The sequence below is a fragment of the Salminus brasiliensis genome, chromosome 21 (genome assembly GCF_030463535.1).
Source record: "Salminus brasiliensis chromosome 21, fSalBra1.hap2, whole genome shotgun sequence".
Classification (NCBI taxonomy): Eukaryota; Metazoa; Chordata; class Actinopteri; order Characiformes; family Bryconidae; genus Salminus; species Salminus brasiliensis.
In genome coordinates, this window is record NC_132898.1 from 8205103 (window position 1) to 8222484 (window position 17382).

The window sequence follows — 17382 nt, forward strand, 5'->3', positions numbered from 1 at the left end:
ATTGGGCATAAAACAATGGGCCTTATTCACCAACCAAGGACAATAGGATCCATCCTTAAAAAATCAGAGCTGTGAACAATTCTGTGATTTAAAAACACAACATGAATCTGATGTAGATATTTTGTTAGGACTTTTCTCAAGAGCAAATGAAAGTAGATTCTTAAAGTAGATGCTGCTCCGATCCATTCTTACCAAGATATTGGTAAATGAGGACCAATGCTTATGATATGCAACAAGTTGATCTTTTCTTGGTCTTCTATGTGTTCCAAAGTACAAAATGTGCCTTCAGTCTAGCATGTCGAATGAGTCAAATGAGTCATTTCTAATACCCACCTCATAGGTAGGAGTCCCCCTTTCACATAATGCTACCAGCCCCGGGTTGGGTCAAGGATACCATCTGCTTACTCCATGTCAGAGTTATTTCTTCTAACTTAGTCTACTTTCTAGCAAACCACACACAACTTTAAAATCCAGAGAGAGGATCAAGGTTACTGTGTGACACTGAGGAAAAATAGATTTACACTGTAAACAGTTATTTAACAGTTATTACTTTGATCCTTTATGTCTTACGTTATTTCTTCTTTTTGTCTGTCTTTTATTAATTACTGATTACTAATTATGTAAAGCTGCTTTGTGACGACAACAGTTATACAAGCGCTATACAAATAAACCTGACTTGACTTGCACTGTAGTTTATTTTCGACCTTTTCTCCCAATTTGGTGCTGCCAATTAGCCCACCTGTTCATAGTCCCCCCACCACTAGCAATGCTCCTGACACTAGGAGGGTAAGGACACGTCTCCTCCGATACATGCAAAGCCAGCCACCGCCTTTTTCAAACCTCCACTGATGGAGCATCACTAGGCAACACTCTCAGAAGAAAGCACTGGGTACCCAGCTCCGCTGCATCACAGCTAATAGACGCCTGTGCCCTCTCTGACTCCGGCTGATGATGGCAAAGTGACATGGCTCGTGATTCGAACTTATGATCCCCGGGCCATAGTGGTAACGCATTAGACGCCTGATCACTGTAGAATTTTAAAGTGACTGGTAGCCAGATGATCAGGGAGACAGTCAAACACAAAGATCAGATCAGTATCGATCTCTGGGGGGAGTTTACTGGACCAGGACATCCCTACACAGGTCTAAGCAGTCAACAGAAAGGGAAGTGATAATAGACTGTGTTGCTAGAGTCTACATGACATCCAGCCAAGGCTAAAAGTCTAATCAGTAGAGTGAAAGGGGCAGACAGGCGGGAGAGTAAGCTACTTTAATAATGCTTAATAAACACGCCAACATTTCCTTTAAGGGGTGCCTTTAATTCTTCATTTATTAGTTGCTGCACCAGCTGTATCCTGCAGAAGTGACCTCTGTATAATGTGTGTTTGGTTACTTTATGAGGCATTACGATGCCAATACAGACCTTTCTACGCCTATGTGAGGTACATGGAATAATGCAAAATAAATAATTACTGTAAATGCCAAAAAAACAAATGTGCCTACACTAGGGTAGTACACCAGGATCAACATTTTTAATTATAGTAATTCTGAATTAACAGTAATTGGAACAATTATCGAGGGAAACCCATCACTAATATTGAACACTATGTTTAAATGAGCACACTGGGTTGAACTAGCATCTTAGATACACTTCAAGCACACAGAGCTCAAAATGAGCAAGTGTGAGACCGGAATGACTGGCATACTTACACTGATTAACTCAGGTATCGCTGTGTTTCGGCAGTGTTTCGGCAGAGTCGCTGCTGTGTCCTATTGGAAGCAGAACTGTTATTAAAAGAACTAGTGGAATTGAAGCAATGGGGGCCAAACCATCTACACCATCTACAACCATCTTATCTTAATAAACAACTGGAAATCACATAGATATGCTAATGGAAATTAGCCTTATTGTTATGGTGGTAATTTCTACATTTAATCCTGCAATATTTAGATTTTTTTATAATGTGGCAAAATATAACATTCATGATATATATATATATATATATATATATATATATATATATATATTAGCAACAAAAGCACAGTCTAATTGAAACAAACTACAACTACATTACTTGGCTTAAAGGGGAAGATTATTTTGTCAGTATCTTTCAGTGTATCTTGAGCACTCCAGAGTTTGACTAGCATCCACAATCGGCTGATTACCTTAGGTGTTGCTATGCTTCGGCAGTGTTATAGAGACACTGTGTGCTGGGGGAAGCAGGTTTGATGAACTAGTGGAATTGAAGCTGATTGTTGAGTCACGTTCAAAGCTGAACGCTCCAATCTCAGCAATGAAACCGTACCAGGGACCAGTCATGGCAAATCCCAGTGGTCTGACCATACTTGCTAGAGGGTTAAGTGAAGGCTGATATGCGAAGGCATTTACATTTAAGGCATTTAGCAGAAGTCCTTCACTGTTTACTTAGGAAATACCCTTAGTTTGTATCAGCTAGGATGCGAAAGATACCGCTGAGCTTAGATACTCCTAAATACAGAAGTCAGTATGGAGAACACAACACTCGACATATACTACACTTTGCCTAAGCACTCTTGGAAGAGGTGGGTCTTCAGTTGGCGTTTGGCCACCCAGGGGAAGTTCGTTCCACCACTTCGGTGCCAGCACAGAATAAAAGTCTGGAAGCTTGTCTGCCATGCATCTTAAAAGATGGCGGGTCAAGCCAATCCGTACTTGAAGCTTTAAGGGTTCCTGGCACAGATCGGCTTTTGAACATTGCCATGAAGTACGGAAGGTCTGGTCCATTCTGATGACAATCATCTTACCTTTGCTGTTAGGACTGTGCTGTCAAAAACTCTGTGCTGTTTACAGGTAACACTTTTATGCTGTAATTAAGAGAAAGTTGGTAATATCCAAGTATAATTTATCCTAATAATGGTCTTTGTCTTTGCTGAGTTTGTCTAGTGAGTGCCACCAAAGATCACAAACCTAGGTAAGTTTTTATTTTTTCACCACTCACTGTAACAATACCTCCAAAATGGCGCTTCGGTGACATGAAATGTCACATTTTATAAAGGAAGAAAGTTGAGTTTTTTTTTTTTTTTTTGTAAGAGTTTTAGGAAGCCTCATAATAATAATAATCACAGTAATGCACAGCCTCTCATGGCTTACTGCTCTATTCTCTCTCACACATATATACTCACACGCGCATGAACACGCTCATTAGAACCTGTATGGCCAGCCTCATCACCCTCATCAATACGAGATGGACATGCACGTATGAATACATGATATTATTCATTATAGCCCCTCTCTGCTGCAAATGGCTGTCCTTTTCCTCATCGCAAGGTCACAGCACATCCGGCAGGCTTGTGCATTCCCGTCACATTCCCCATAATCCGAAGCATTTGAGCCTGCAATACAAACACGTTCAAGTCGGCCCGTAACAAGGCTTTTTGTAATACCCGATGGAGTGTTTAGTATTCTCCCCGACACGCGTCCTTGAATCCCTATTCCCAGCGTCTCTCTATTGTGTGCGCCACTGGATGGGCCAGGGAAATACTCACACTATAACTGGACTGTGGAAGGGGGGAGGGGGGAGGGAGGGTAGAGAAAGCAGCCACAAGAATTACTTGCTCGCTCTTTTCCAGCCGTCGCGTCGGAGGGCTATTATCTGTCTTTAAGCCGCGCGAATGGAGTGTGGCAAGCCACCAAACTGTCATAATAATAATAGATGTATGAGATGGGGCCAATGTGTGCTCAGGCAGCAAGTAGCTATTATGGCTATGGCATTTTAGCTGGGCCTTATTGAGTGTGATGCGCGCACGGCCAGGCTGGCCTAATGGGTGTCGAGTACAGGTTTTGGCATCAGGCCGGCTGACTAAAAAAGCAAGGCCGAAAAATAAAGTGGCATCGTTTAGCCGATTGGTTCTGCAGGGGCAAGACGACACACTTCAGGATGGACTGTGGCGTGTGTGTGGACAATTTGTATTCACGCGTATGCCATTTGGCTGCTGCTCCGATCCAGAGTGACTTACATTCGAATCGTGTTACACAGGTAACGGATTGTAGCATTAGGAGTGTTGCCCATGGACTCTTTGTGGTGTAGCATGGTGAAGCCAGGGAATTAAACTGAAACAGAACAGGAAGGGCAATGTTGAGAGCAATGTAGTTACCCACTACGCTACACCAACCACATCAGGGCGAGTGACATCAAGGCGAGGCCTCTTGATTTACACGGCGAAGGTGTCTTGTTCTGCGCGAGGCGTGGAGACTAGGGCCGCAGGGCGAGCCAGCGAGCAGACAGGGAAGCGCTTCGTGACAGGCGGTTTCCTCAGCACGGCGCGCAGGATGGGTTGCCTCGCGAGCGGCTGAGGTGGCGGGCGGTGCCACAGGCTATCAGAGTGTGAAATCGTGTGGAGGTTATCCCATTACGCTTCATTTAGCAGCGCCTTGCCCCATCTCTCATTTTTGACAAGTTTCTTAACCGCTGGAAACGCGCCGGGATGCTTGTCTACTCGGCCCAGGAGGGAGGAGGGGGAGCTGTTGCCTGCTGGTTGGAATGAGTGGTGGAAAGAGGTGCGGTAGAGGGTGGGGGCTGGGGGGGAGCGACGTGTGTGTATGTGTGTGTGTGTGTGTGTGGGGGGGGGGGGGGGGGGGGGTATTGGCAGGAGTGTTGTTGTGCTGCATCTGGAATGGGATTCTAATAAAGCCAGCCGCTACCATGGAAACAGGGGGAGAGACACCCCTTCCTGCTGCAAGTAGGGAAAAACCCCAAGGACCATAGTGAGCCCTCTCTCTCTCTTCTTTCTTTTCTCTCCCTCTCTCTCGTTCTGCACCCTTTGCTCTCTCTGAGCGTGGCAAATGGCCCACCACTTACGAGCCGTGAGGAAGTAGGGGCCTTGCCAGAGAAGGGGGCCAGATAAGGGTGCGTAAAATTAGCAGTGGCTTCCAGAAAAAAGACAGGGAAATGTGCAAGCTAGTCCCCCGTGAAAGGAATTTCACACAGGCCCTTCTATCGCATTCTGCCGCTCCACACACCATGACTGCCATTCCTCCGGTTAGACATGCACGGGCGCGAAGACGAAGGGGAAGGCAGGGATTGGGGGGGGGGGCAAGAACAAAAGGGGTGCCGCAGACAATTGAGCGGCAAACTGTGTCTGGGGTGTGCAGCTGTGGGAGAGAGAGAGCGGGAGACGGCGGGCCGTGGAGAGGAAGCACTGTGCACGATGGGATTGGGCGGCACCGTATCTCCCAGCTCCAACCGTCTTTCAAACCTGCTGGATTCTGGAAAGGAAAAGGCGGGAAAAAAACAGGAGCGAGTGAGCAGGGACCAGGGCTCCCTTCCACCTGCCTGAATCCTTAACGGATTACTGCCCGATTCACTTGGTTAACTCCCCGCACTGGGGTTTTTATTCATGTAGCGCATCTTCTGAAGGAAGCCCTGCTATATAGGCCTTCTTTTTCCCCCCTCCTGTAGCTGCTGCCTTTCAAGTGACACCAGGCTGATGAAAGTGGATGAAAAAAAAGGGAGGCGGCGGAGGAGGAGAAAGGCAGAGCAAAGAGAGAGTGTTGCGGAATGAAAGAGAAACTTGTCTCCCTGGAGGGGGGTTTCCCTTGGCCGGCCTGTGAAGCGAATGTCCCCGAGTGATTTATGGGAAATTTACACATTTGAGTGCAAGTGTGAAAATGCCCTTCGGCCCACATGAAAGATAGAGCTTTAATATCTGTCGAATACAACGCCTTAATGAGATCCCTTTCTTGCCTTTCCTTTCCCTATGTTTATTACAGAATTGATGAAAGAATCAGACAAAGTGAGACAGAGAGAGAGGCAAGAGTCTGCGCTCATATTTATCCAAGAATTGGTTTGAAAATTGCTTCATTGCAGATGGCTTGGTAGGGTGAAGCTTAATGCTTCCAAGGTAGGTTCACTTGCAAAGATGCAGAAAGGATGATTAAGAAGGTCTTGCATCCAATTACATAAAGCCTATACAGCATGTCAGATCATCAGCTTTACAGTAGTCTGCAAATTAAGCTCTGATCTCTGGACTCGAACAACAAATGCTTACAGTGCATGTCAGCTTTACCGTTTAACACACTTGGAGGAGAACACTAATGGTCTTTTATATTATGTCTTCTAATAGATGCCAGAACTGGCTTGCATTATGGCAAAAGATGGGAAGGGGTTGGGGGGGGGGGCATCCTAACCACTCAAAGAGAGCAATTACGCTCTCTTGGACTTCCAACTATGGATAGATGGCTGTGATGTCACCAGGAATAAAAACTTTTTCAATAATTATTATAAGCACAGAGCTGCGATCTCTTGTTCCTCTTTAAATCGGTGGTCTAAGGTTCGCCTTAGGTGGAGCTGTCCACTCCTGTGGTGCCATGTGTGGAGATGCGTGATTGGTTAATTTCTTTAATGTGACTCCTTCAACTTATCAGCTGTATGATTAAAAACCTCCTGGTTTGCAGGTGTTCCTACATGTAGAACTGCCCTGACTCCAGAAAGCACCTGTCTTCGCTGCTGCGTGTTTGTATTCAAGAACAATTAGGCAAAATCAATAAATGGATTTACCCAGGGGCAAAGAGCCCCTCCCCCTAACACTAGCAATGCTCCCAACACCAGGAAGGAAAGGACTTAACACAGGTCTCCTCCGATACATGAGAAGCCAGCCACGCCTCTGAGGAAAGCACCAGGTGCCCAGCCCCACCACACCAGCGAACAGACTCCAGTGCCGGCCAACATTGCTTAAGAGCGATGAGAGAGGAGAGCACCATCTACCCACCTGGAGAGAGCCAATTTGCCAGTTGTGCTCTCTCTGACTCTGGCTGCAGATAGCATGGAGAATTTAATTTTGGGCAAAAATAAGCTGGCTTATATGATGTCAATTGTCCAACATTACACATATCACAAGGAAACTGATTTGGATTATACTACACACATTCAGAACGTATAGTAACAGCTATACATGCTGGAATGAGCCGTTTTTGATGCTTCTATAGACAAAAGCGGTAATTTTGCTTGTACAGTGATCACACAGGAAGACTGCTGATTATGACTGCGTTATGTATTATTAAATGTGGAGGGGTGGAGCATTATTTTATTTCACACATACATACATTTTCTTTCATTTAGTAGTTTCCCTTGATTACTGACCCATCCTGAACTACCCTTGCATAGGACTTTTCCTCTATTGTCACAAAGCAGCTTTACAGGGAACCAGCCTGCAGTTATGAGGAGCAAGTGCAAGACATGGTCTGATGACAAAACTTCCAAGGGGGTCATCATTCTTGAGCGTGGTGTGGTTCAGCAGCACTATATCATGCCTTTAGGTCTGTGAGTGTAGGTAAACCTGTTATACATTAAGTCTGAAGGATGATGAAGACTCTGTCTAGGCCTGTTTTCACAGACTGTTCCCTTGTTATACCGTTGCCATTGTTTGTGCCGTGCCTCCTACTCTGGCATACTCTCCCCAGCGAGCAGCCTGGGACTGGGAGACAGCCGGACGGACAGAATGACAGTGGTTGATTGACTCTGACTCCTGCTGCGCTTTGATAATTCAAAGAAAAGGAGGCACAACAGGAAGTTGTTAAATATTCACAGTCGTCCTTCCAACACGAAAAGAAAGAGAGAGAGACACCAGGTTGCCTTGTACTGTTCAGGGAGCAATCAAGCGCTGGCTCGGCTTCAGGTGGTGGGTGGAATGTGCAACTTGGTGGCAGCGTTCAGCATTCAGCGATGTGACCATTCTAACAGATGTTTGCCTGAGATTACGCAGAAATGGCCACATTTCCAGTGTCTTCTGAAGCGCACCAAACTAGAAAAGCGTGCAGCTTGTTCATCATCATCTGCGGCTCCCCGGAAGACGGGACCTGCACGCTGAGCTTCAGAGACCCACCCACTTTTTCGCACCCGAACCTTAAAGCACAGCAGGGGCTTTGGCTCCTTTGAAGTAGAAAATGCAGGAACGTAACGCATGGCGCATCGAGACGTGCCCAAGATTCGCTGTGAAATCGGTGAGAAAGGAAATGAGTCTGAAAGCAGGAGCGCTGCATCCCAGTCTAAAGCATGTCTGACACGGGCGCACTTTTAGAACTTTAGCATCCTCCCTCTCGCAGCTGGCGTAACGTACAGCAGAGCCCAAGTCTTTCATCCCCCAATAACCTAAAGGCAGCCAGGCAAAAGGGAATACTGTATGGGCGAGAGGGGCTGCATGGGCGTCTGGAGGCGCGGCTAGTTGGCCTGGATTGCGTGGGCTGCCTCTCTGATGTGTCCTTCCTAATAATCCTCAACTGTAAGCACTCCTGTCATCTGTTCAGCCTCTGAAAGCCTCTGAATCTTTCTTTTTTTTTGGCCTATTATAAACCTGATGCAGCTGTGTCATTGAGATCCATCTGCCGACATCTGTCAGGCAATCTTGGAACAGAAAGGAAGGAGCTGGCACGCGGAGATTGCGCAGGTAGTTCAGCATGAAGTGTGCAGTATCGATGCTGCGGGAGCCTTGACACTTCAGAGATAATGGCTACTCATTGGCTTTTTCATCAGTGTGGGTTCTCTCTGCCTCACTGACCACTTTCAAGTAGTGGTGAACTGGTGTCTAGATAGGAAAGTATAGTGTGTGTTCTTCGAAACCTTTCACCCATCATATTATTTTCCTATATGATCTACGACCTGAATCTGGGATAAAAGTCTTAAAAAAGAAATAATGTACATAAAACCTCAATAATAATGTCAATATAAACATAATAATAAACAATACACTATAAGGCAATATAGCGTTCAGAAAATCACATCACGTTATCTTGCATTAGTGCACTTGGGGTGATAAAAAAAGCATAAACTGTATATGAGAACTGATTTGTTGGACTGAAGCGTGGCAGTTGCTCTTCCTGTCGTCATCATTATTCCCTAAATTCAAACAATGTCTTCTTTCCTGACATATATTATCTAGTAGCTGCCTGCCTGAGTATTATCGCTGACTGTAGAGCCTGACAGCAGGAATAAGAACGAAAAACCTCCTGCCTGCTTTCCTTGGTTTTGCCTGATCTGTTACTCATGACTTCACTGCATATTGGCTGTGGGGTTGTAGACAAGACAGAGGCCGTGAGGCAAGGCCGTGTCAAGACCTAGACACGAGTCCAAGAATTTGTAGTAGTGGGGTCCACTACTACAAATTCAAAACTAGAATCCATTAGGAAAATATATATACAATATATACATATGAGTAAATTGTATATTGGACACATACACATAATAAACAGATATATCAAATATAGAATATTAGTTAATAAATACAAGTGCGTACATATATGTAGTAAACATAGAAATGTCAAGTTAATGCCAGGTATAGTACATACATGTAATATAATGTATATATGACGCATCATACATGTATTAAAATCTTTTTTCATTGAGTTTTATCCTTTTATACTGTGATGAGTTGAGTTTTTGTGTGACAAGGAGAATTTTCTATCATATACTTAAATATGTGTTAGGCATATATGTTTGCATATTTTGATCTGTGTCTGAAAGATATGTCCCATGTTTGATGTATTTGATCTATGTATATGTCACATATATTTTAATATGCAACACAATTATGTTGAATATAAGAGAAATCCTTATATTAAAATATATGTCAAATATTTGAAATCTATATATTGCCGTTCATCAGATTTCCATATAGAGAGCGCATAGACTGTGTCAAAACCCAAACCAGATTAATATTTAAAGACCAAGACCATTCATTTGTAGTAAAAGATAGGACTTGAGTATTGGACCCTAATAGGCTTTTTGTCAGTCATATGTTTACTGTGTGTGACGTAACTGAGATTGCCATTTTGGAGGTAATGTTAATTGCAAGTAGTTGCAAGTTACAAATAGAAGCAATAAACGTACATTACATTACTTCTTACATTAATTCATTTTTGATGAGACGTAAAGTGAAGGGATATTATACCAAGACAAACTCAGCAAGGATACCAGGGAATTTTGCTTGGGTAAACTGTCATGTTTACATGTGACAGCACAGTCCTAAAAACAAGTGGAAGTAAACAATTAAACATGTGCATAACATAGCAGTTTTTACTTACATTCAATTACCATCCCATTAAAGCCAGATATAATAATTAGAGTAAAAATCTTGACAGTAATGACAAAGATATAACCCTAAAGTAAACCAGGAACACTCTGCAACTTATATAAATAAATAAACAAATGCATTTCATCATTATGAAACAAACCAATGTCTAACGTAGTCCTAAAGTACAGCATAAAGTGGACTGCATGACATTTTACAGCCTTAACAAGACCAGATTAATCCATTTCTGATGCTCTGTGTTTACTAGCGTGGCTAATCCAAAACAATGTTCAGATATAATGTTAACATAAGCTCAATTAGAAGACAGAAACACGGTCAGATCTGGTCAGACTATTTCACCTACTGTAAAAAAGAAAGTGAACAAAATCTGAGCTGACTACAGAAAAGCCCGGACCACAGAATACCTCCAAAATGGCAATTCATGCTGGTTTTACGTCATAGGTTAAAGGCTGATTACTAGCATGTTGATCCACTTAATTATCAAATCAGGCACAGACATAAAGTAACACTAGTACTATAACTAAGGATGTCCCAATCTGATCCAGTGGATCCTGATCGGGGCTGATCCAGGCACATTATGCTGTATCAGGTATCGGCTATTTGTCTTTGTTTTAACCAGTGTTCAGAGCGCCATCTGGTGTTCCCAAGACAGCATTAACGGACATAATTGCCCAGAGAGTCTGCAGTGTGGAACTATTTTACAGTGGAACATGAAAACAGATCATCTGAACATTTATATAACTATCACTGAAACACTCTGTTTTACCAGCGGGAGAACCGCACACCTTTGTCTGTTTTTTAACCAGCACTGAGGAGCACATTCAGAACCAAGTGAAGGCTAACGCTAATGCCAATACACACACACACACACACACTATAGAAACCCAAATCACAGTACATTCACCCACTAGAAACCAGCTATTTCACACCAGTCGAGAAACAACACATACCAGCCCATGATCAATATTTACGAGCAGCACATTTATTTAAACTGCGTAGCTGTATTACTTCTACAAACAAAAATCGGATCAGGTCGGCATTGGTTAATACTTTTTTTAAGACTCGGATCAGCTTACGTGGCATCCTTAACTCTTCTGGTGTTACTATTGAGAAGTGTCTCTTACTATGCTCAGCTGGCTCATATATCAAACCAGTCTCCTAAGAGAGAGAAACTCCTCTTTTCTCGAGGGGTTTGACGAGTCACTTATATGCTATATGCCACCAGAGAGCCGTATTGCGGAGGTTTGATAGAAAACCAGTATGAAACATGCTGTCTTGTTTTTCTATGATGTGCCTTCGTCGTTGCGATATCCTCTCATCAGGAACAGTTCAATATGCTGAATGATTCTAAGCTAAATCCAACTTTAATTAAATGGAAGTTGCAGAAGGGGGGCTTGGGCCTAGCTGGTAACTGTCTGTGTGTGTGTGTGTATGTTTGTGTGTGTGGCTCAATCGTTTCCTGCAGGAATCAGTGACAGGCGCGTTCCCCATATGACAGTTTTATTGCATCTCTAATCTATGTATACACAGCAACAGAAAGAGGGAGAAAGACAGAGGGGCAGACGGAAAGGGAAAGAAAATGGCTCGTCGTCACTCTACACACACATACAGCACATACACAGACATACACACACACACACACACACACACACACACACACATACAGATCTACAGGCAGTCCTGCAGGCCTGCCACCATTGTCAATCATATCTGTGAAAAGGGCACTGGCACTTATATAGTGAGCAACGCTGATTTTTTAATAATAACCACAGTCCTATGGCGGGTCACATAGGGCCACTGCTTTATTGTCTGACATTTAAGAAAAGCAAACTTTCTCATAACGCCGAAAGCGGATAACACATACCTTAGAATAGCGCTCGGTTGCCCTTTCGCAGGATTTTGTGGATTTGTTTGATGCAATGTAATTATTACCGGCTGAAATATCAGTTTCGGTCAAAGATCGAAGCAGGTTCAGCTCTAAATTAGCTTAACCAGGCAATCAGACACGCTGCCTGGACGCTAACAGCTATCTGTCGGCGCGCTAATAACTCTTTTATTTGCATAATTCACATTTCAAATTAAAATAGGAGGATTTGCGAGGGGGGGTCAGTGTTTTTGAATCAAATCTTCATTTATCATATCAGTGGTGTGCCACCGTTTCTCTCGCACAGTTGTCCATGTGACAGTGCGTTTTAACGAGAGTGCCTGGCTGCAACAGAGTCTCTTCTCATGAAGCTAGAACAGATGTCAGTGAGGAAGGCGTGTGAATGTGAATACAGTAATGACAGCTTTCAAGCATCTTAGTGTCTAAGCACAGTCTTAGTATCCACACAAATCTTCGCAGTGCAGCAGGACACGCCTTAAGATGATATACAGTGATTCTGGCTGCACATACATACCGTATGACATATGACTCGCCCTGTAATTATACACCCATATCCTCGCTGTCAGTGGCACAATAATTGGAAGGAGATGAGAATTTCCGTTAAACAACAGTGCTATAAAACACTGCCTTCCAAAGAAGATGAGGACCTGCGTCCATGGTTGAAGGCGCTACATTTAAAACATCCAGCCAAACGTCCATACATCTGCTCTTACCATTTTGTGGAGGGGGAAACCAACATCAGAACCTTCCTTACCCTGAGAAACGGCTTGGTTATGAAGCTCCGGCGAAGCAGACGCATCAGGTGCTTGAGAGGCTCTTAGGTTAGCTCTTAGGCTAAGTCCTTCCCTGACTGCCTCTCAAGCACCTGCAGACACGCTTGCTAACACAGGGCTACATAATCGAGTTTCCCTCCACAAAATGTTCAAGCGGATGTATGGACGCTTGGGTGGATCTTTTAAATATAGTGCCTTCAACCATAGACGCAGGTCCTTTTATTTAGAAGATGGTGGATATAAGTCATATGGCGCCCCACAACACTCCAGTCTTTCAGTGTCGTGACGGAAAGCTAGTTAGCTATTCTTTAAATAGCTCAAAATAACAGTAACCAGAGTAACCTACTTCGTACTGGGTTTACTTTCAATACAATACAGCCACCAAAGAAACAAAGTCTTGAACGTGGGCATGGCAAAATAAGGTGAATATAGTCAGGTGGAAAAAAATCCCATGAAAACCTGTCTTTTAAAATGCTTAAATATATGGACATTTGATCTTAATTTCAACATTATTAAGAAATGGAGGTAATACACAGCGTCCACCATCAGCCATCAGTGTGCAAGGTGAAAACATCAGGGCAAGCCTAAAGTTTGCCCTAGAACTCCTACACCAGGACTTCTGGAACAATGTGCTTTGCATTTTAGGACTGTTGGAAACCTTTTCACACATCCTCCAGTCTGTTAAAAAAGACAAAGGCTTTCTGGGGACTATATACCCACGTTGACAAAATTGTTGAAAAACCCACAATGGTCACAGAAATAACTTGAATCTGACAAAAGTAATGATGAATAAAAATTCTATGAAAATTAACAAATGGAAATCCAACATTGATTTTGAACCATTCTTCAACAGAATTATTTAAAAAAAACTCATGAAACAGGCCTGGACAAAAATGATGGTACCCCTGAAAATAATGTGACCAAAGGGACATGTTTAATCAAGGTGTGTCCACTAAGCATCACAGGTGTCTACAATCTTGTAATCAGTCAGTGGGCCTATATACAGGTAGTCACTGTGCTGTTTGATGACATGCTGTGTACCACGCTCAACATGGACCAGAGGAAGCAAAGGAAAGAGTTGTCTCAGGAGATTAGTAGACAAGCATGTTAATGGTAAAGGTTATAAGACCATCTCCAAGCAACTTGATGCTCCTGTGACAACAATTGCACATATTATTCAGAAATTTAAGATCCATGGGACTGTAGCCAACCTCCCTGGGCGTGGCCACAGGAGGAAAATTGATGACAAATCAAAGAGACAGATGATGGTAACAAAAGAGCCCAGAAAAATGCCTAGACATTAAAGGTGAACTTCAAGCTCAAGGAACATCAGTGTCAGATTGCACCATCTGTCGTTGTTTGAGCCAAAGTGGACTTCATGGGAGACGACCAAGGAGGACACCATTGTTGAAAACAAATCATAAAAAAGCCAGACTGGAATTTGCTACATGTTGACAAGCTCCAAAGCTTCTGGGAAAATGTCCTATGGACAGATAAAACTTTTTGCCAAGGCACATCAGCTCTATGTTGACAGATGGAAAAATTAAGCATATCAAGAAAAGAACATTGTCCCTACTGTGAAACATGGAGGAGGCTCTGTTATGTTCTGGGGCTGCTTTGCTGCATCTGGCACATGGTGTCTTAAGTACAATGTATGTGTCACAGAGTACAATGAAATCTCAAGACTATCAAGGGATTCTAGAGCTACCCAGTGTCAGAAAGCTTGATCTCAGTCACAGGTCATGGATCTTGCAACAGGATAATGACCCAAAACAGAACTAAAAACACCCAGAAATAGCTAAGAGGAAAACATTGGACTATTCTGAAGTGGCCTTCTATAAGCCCTGACCTAAATCCTATTGAGCATCTTTGGAAAGAGCTGAAACATGCCGTCTCGAAAAGGCACCCTTCAAACCTGAGACAACTGGAGCAGATTGCTCATGAGTAGTGGGCAAAAATACCTGCTGAGAGGTGCAGAAGTCTCATTGACATTAACAGGAATCGTTTGAATGCAGTGATTGCCTCAAAAGGTTGTCAAAATATTAAGTTAAGGGTACCACCATTTTTGTCCAGGCCTGTTTTATGAGTTTATTTTTTTTTATATAATTCTGTTGTTAAATAATTTCTATTTATTATTACTTTTGTCAGATTCAAGTTATTTCTGTGACCATTATGGGTTTTTCTTTCATTAACCGAGGGGTACCAACAATTTTGTCCACGTGTGTATAGACCTCATTCAGCCTTCAGAGCAGCATGACTTCTCCTGGGACCACTTAAGTGAATAAACTATACCCTTGAGTATAAGAACCTTGATCAGCAATGATATACAATACACTGTGCCATTCAGACATTCCTGATCTCAGGGACACTTGTTTGGTAGGAAACCATGCCCCCACACATCACTGCTGGTCACCACCTGTACTGAGTTTTAATACACTCAGTTTCACTAGAGGCATGCTTGCACGGTCCTCACTGCTAACATGGGCGTACGACATGTTCTCCAGTAGCTGTAGCCAATTAAAGCAGAGTTCCAATTGGGCTTGATTCAGGCCAGGCAGTCGCCATTCTCCCTCTCGTGCCACGACTATCATGCTACATTCACTAAGTCAGTAGGGTCAGTGGTTCTGCCAGTCCAGTGCTCGACTGAGCACTAATTGATGTTTCAATGCTGGTCTGCTGGTCTCACCGCAGGCATGTGATAAGACTTGCTGGAATGTGCAGTTTGTGTGAAGGTCGAAGTGTATACCAGAATATATCAGCCTAGGTACAGTTTCAGGGCTGGAAGTACCTTGTTGCAAGGAAGAGTATTTCAGTGTTCCAAAAAATCCTACAAAACAGAAGCGGAAAGAAGGCAAGGTGACTCTTCTCGTGTGGATAAAATAGGGAGCTTTGCTGCTTTGAAACAAAGATATTTAGGGATTTTAAAGCTCTGCTTTTCATAAAGATCCTGACAGCGGTGCCATGAGGAGATGCACTGTTGCAGTAAATTACTCACACCCGACACAGGCTCACGGCACCGATGTGATGAAGAGCAGTTGCAAAACACAGATCCTGTCCTTTTCGAAAAAAGGCTTAGCAGTGCACCCTAAACTTTGCAGATGTACTGAATGAATTTTAGAGGTTTCCTCAGGCAGGATTCTCAAATGGCTGACAAGAGCCCCATTCGGACGTGATTAGTTATACATAGGTTAGAAGTATTGTAATTGTACTATGGGACGCCTGTAAAATTTGGGACTGATTTGCACAGAGATGAAATAGCTAGCAAGCTATTGACCCCATTCACTAAGTCAGTAAGGTCAGTGGTTCTGCCAGTCCAGTGCTCATCTGAGCACTAATTGATGTTTTAATGCTGGTCTGCTGGTCTCACCGCAGGTATGTTATTTGACTTGTTGGAATGTGCAGTTTGTGTGAAAGTCGAAGTGTGTCCCAGAATATATCAGCACAGATACAGTCCCACAGCTGGAGGTACCATGTCCAAATAAGTCATACATACAAGTGGTAACCATGGGCAAGTTCTATGTGTCCTCAGTTTACCTCAACTGGGATGTCTCAACAGCCAGTATGTTCTCTGAAACCATATGGACATACAAGGTCCTACAAGCCAACGTTCATCCATCCTAGCTCAAATACATGTTGTGACTAATGTGACATGGTGACTTGTGAGATGTGAGGTAGGTGATGTGTCAGTCCTCTGGCTGTGTAGGTCTATAGGAATGCAGGGAAGGACGTCATCGCTCTACCCTTTCTCTATGTGGTACACCACCCAGTCAGAGGTCTGGTAGAGTGTGCAGTGCTTCCCCTAAGATGTGTCAGGATGCCGCCCTAGCCATTCGATGTGAGGCTCCCTGTACACACAGGTAGGTCCTTGCCCTCATCATCCCAACTTGGTTCTGCCCTCAGTCGATTGAGGGAGAAATGCTCCAGAGCTCTTAAGAATGGCCTACACCCCCCCTGTAAAGGATAGTTTTCCCTCCTGTTGCACTGTTTGGATTATTTGTTCTGTTCCCACCAGGCTGTGTGGCCCTACCTTTGAATGGGGCATTTTTCACTCAGATGAGTCCGGCTGTGTAAGAAGGGACTGAACGAACAAAGTAGAGCTCGCTCTGGAAAGGCAGGGATCTTTTTCAGACAGATGGGCATGAGCGACAGAGAGGACACCTGCTGGTCTGCTTTCGCTCCCCCCCTCAATCTCTATCCTTCTCTTTCCCTCTCTCTTTCTGTCTCTCTCTCTCTCTGTCCTGCATTAGAATTCAGTGTCTCGCTTTGCCTGGTCTCGCTGAGTGGGTTAGTGAAGCGTGTCACGGTAAGAACCAGTGAATTATAATGAACTGAACGTGTGTGTGTGTGTGTTCGCTCAAGAGACGAGAAAGAGAGAGAAGAGAGGCAAGGGAAGGGAAGGGAAGAGGGAGGGGTATGAAGAGAACCCTCAGTAAAGCACAAGCTGGTTTTCTTCTTTAGGCACAGAGAGTGAGAATGAGAGAATCACGGAGAGGAACTCAACGAAGAGAGATATAGAGACAGAGAGAGAGAGAGAGAGAGAGAGAGGCTGTCGGCTGAATCACCACCACCTCCACCACTCCATCCCTTCTTTCACTCCATCCTACACCTTTTCTCATGCACGGGGGAGTTTGTGTGGGACAGGAGACCCCGCTTGCATCCCTCT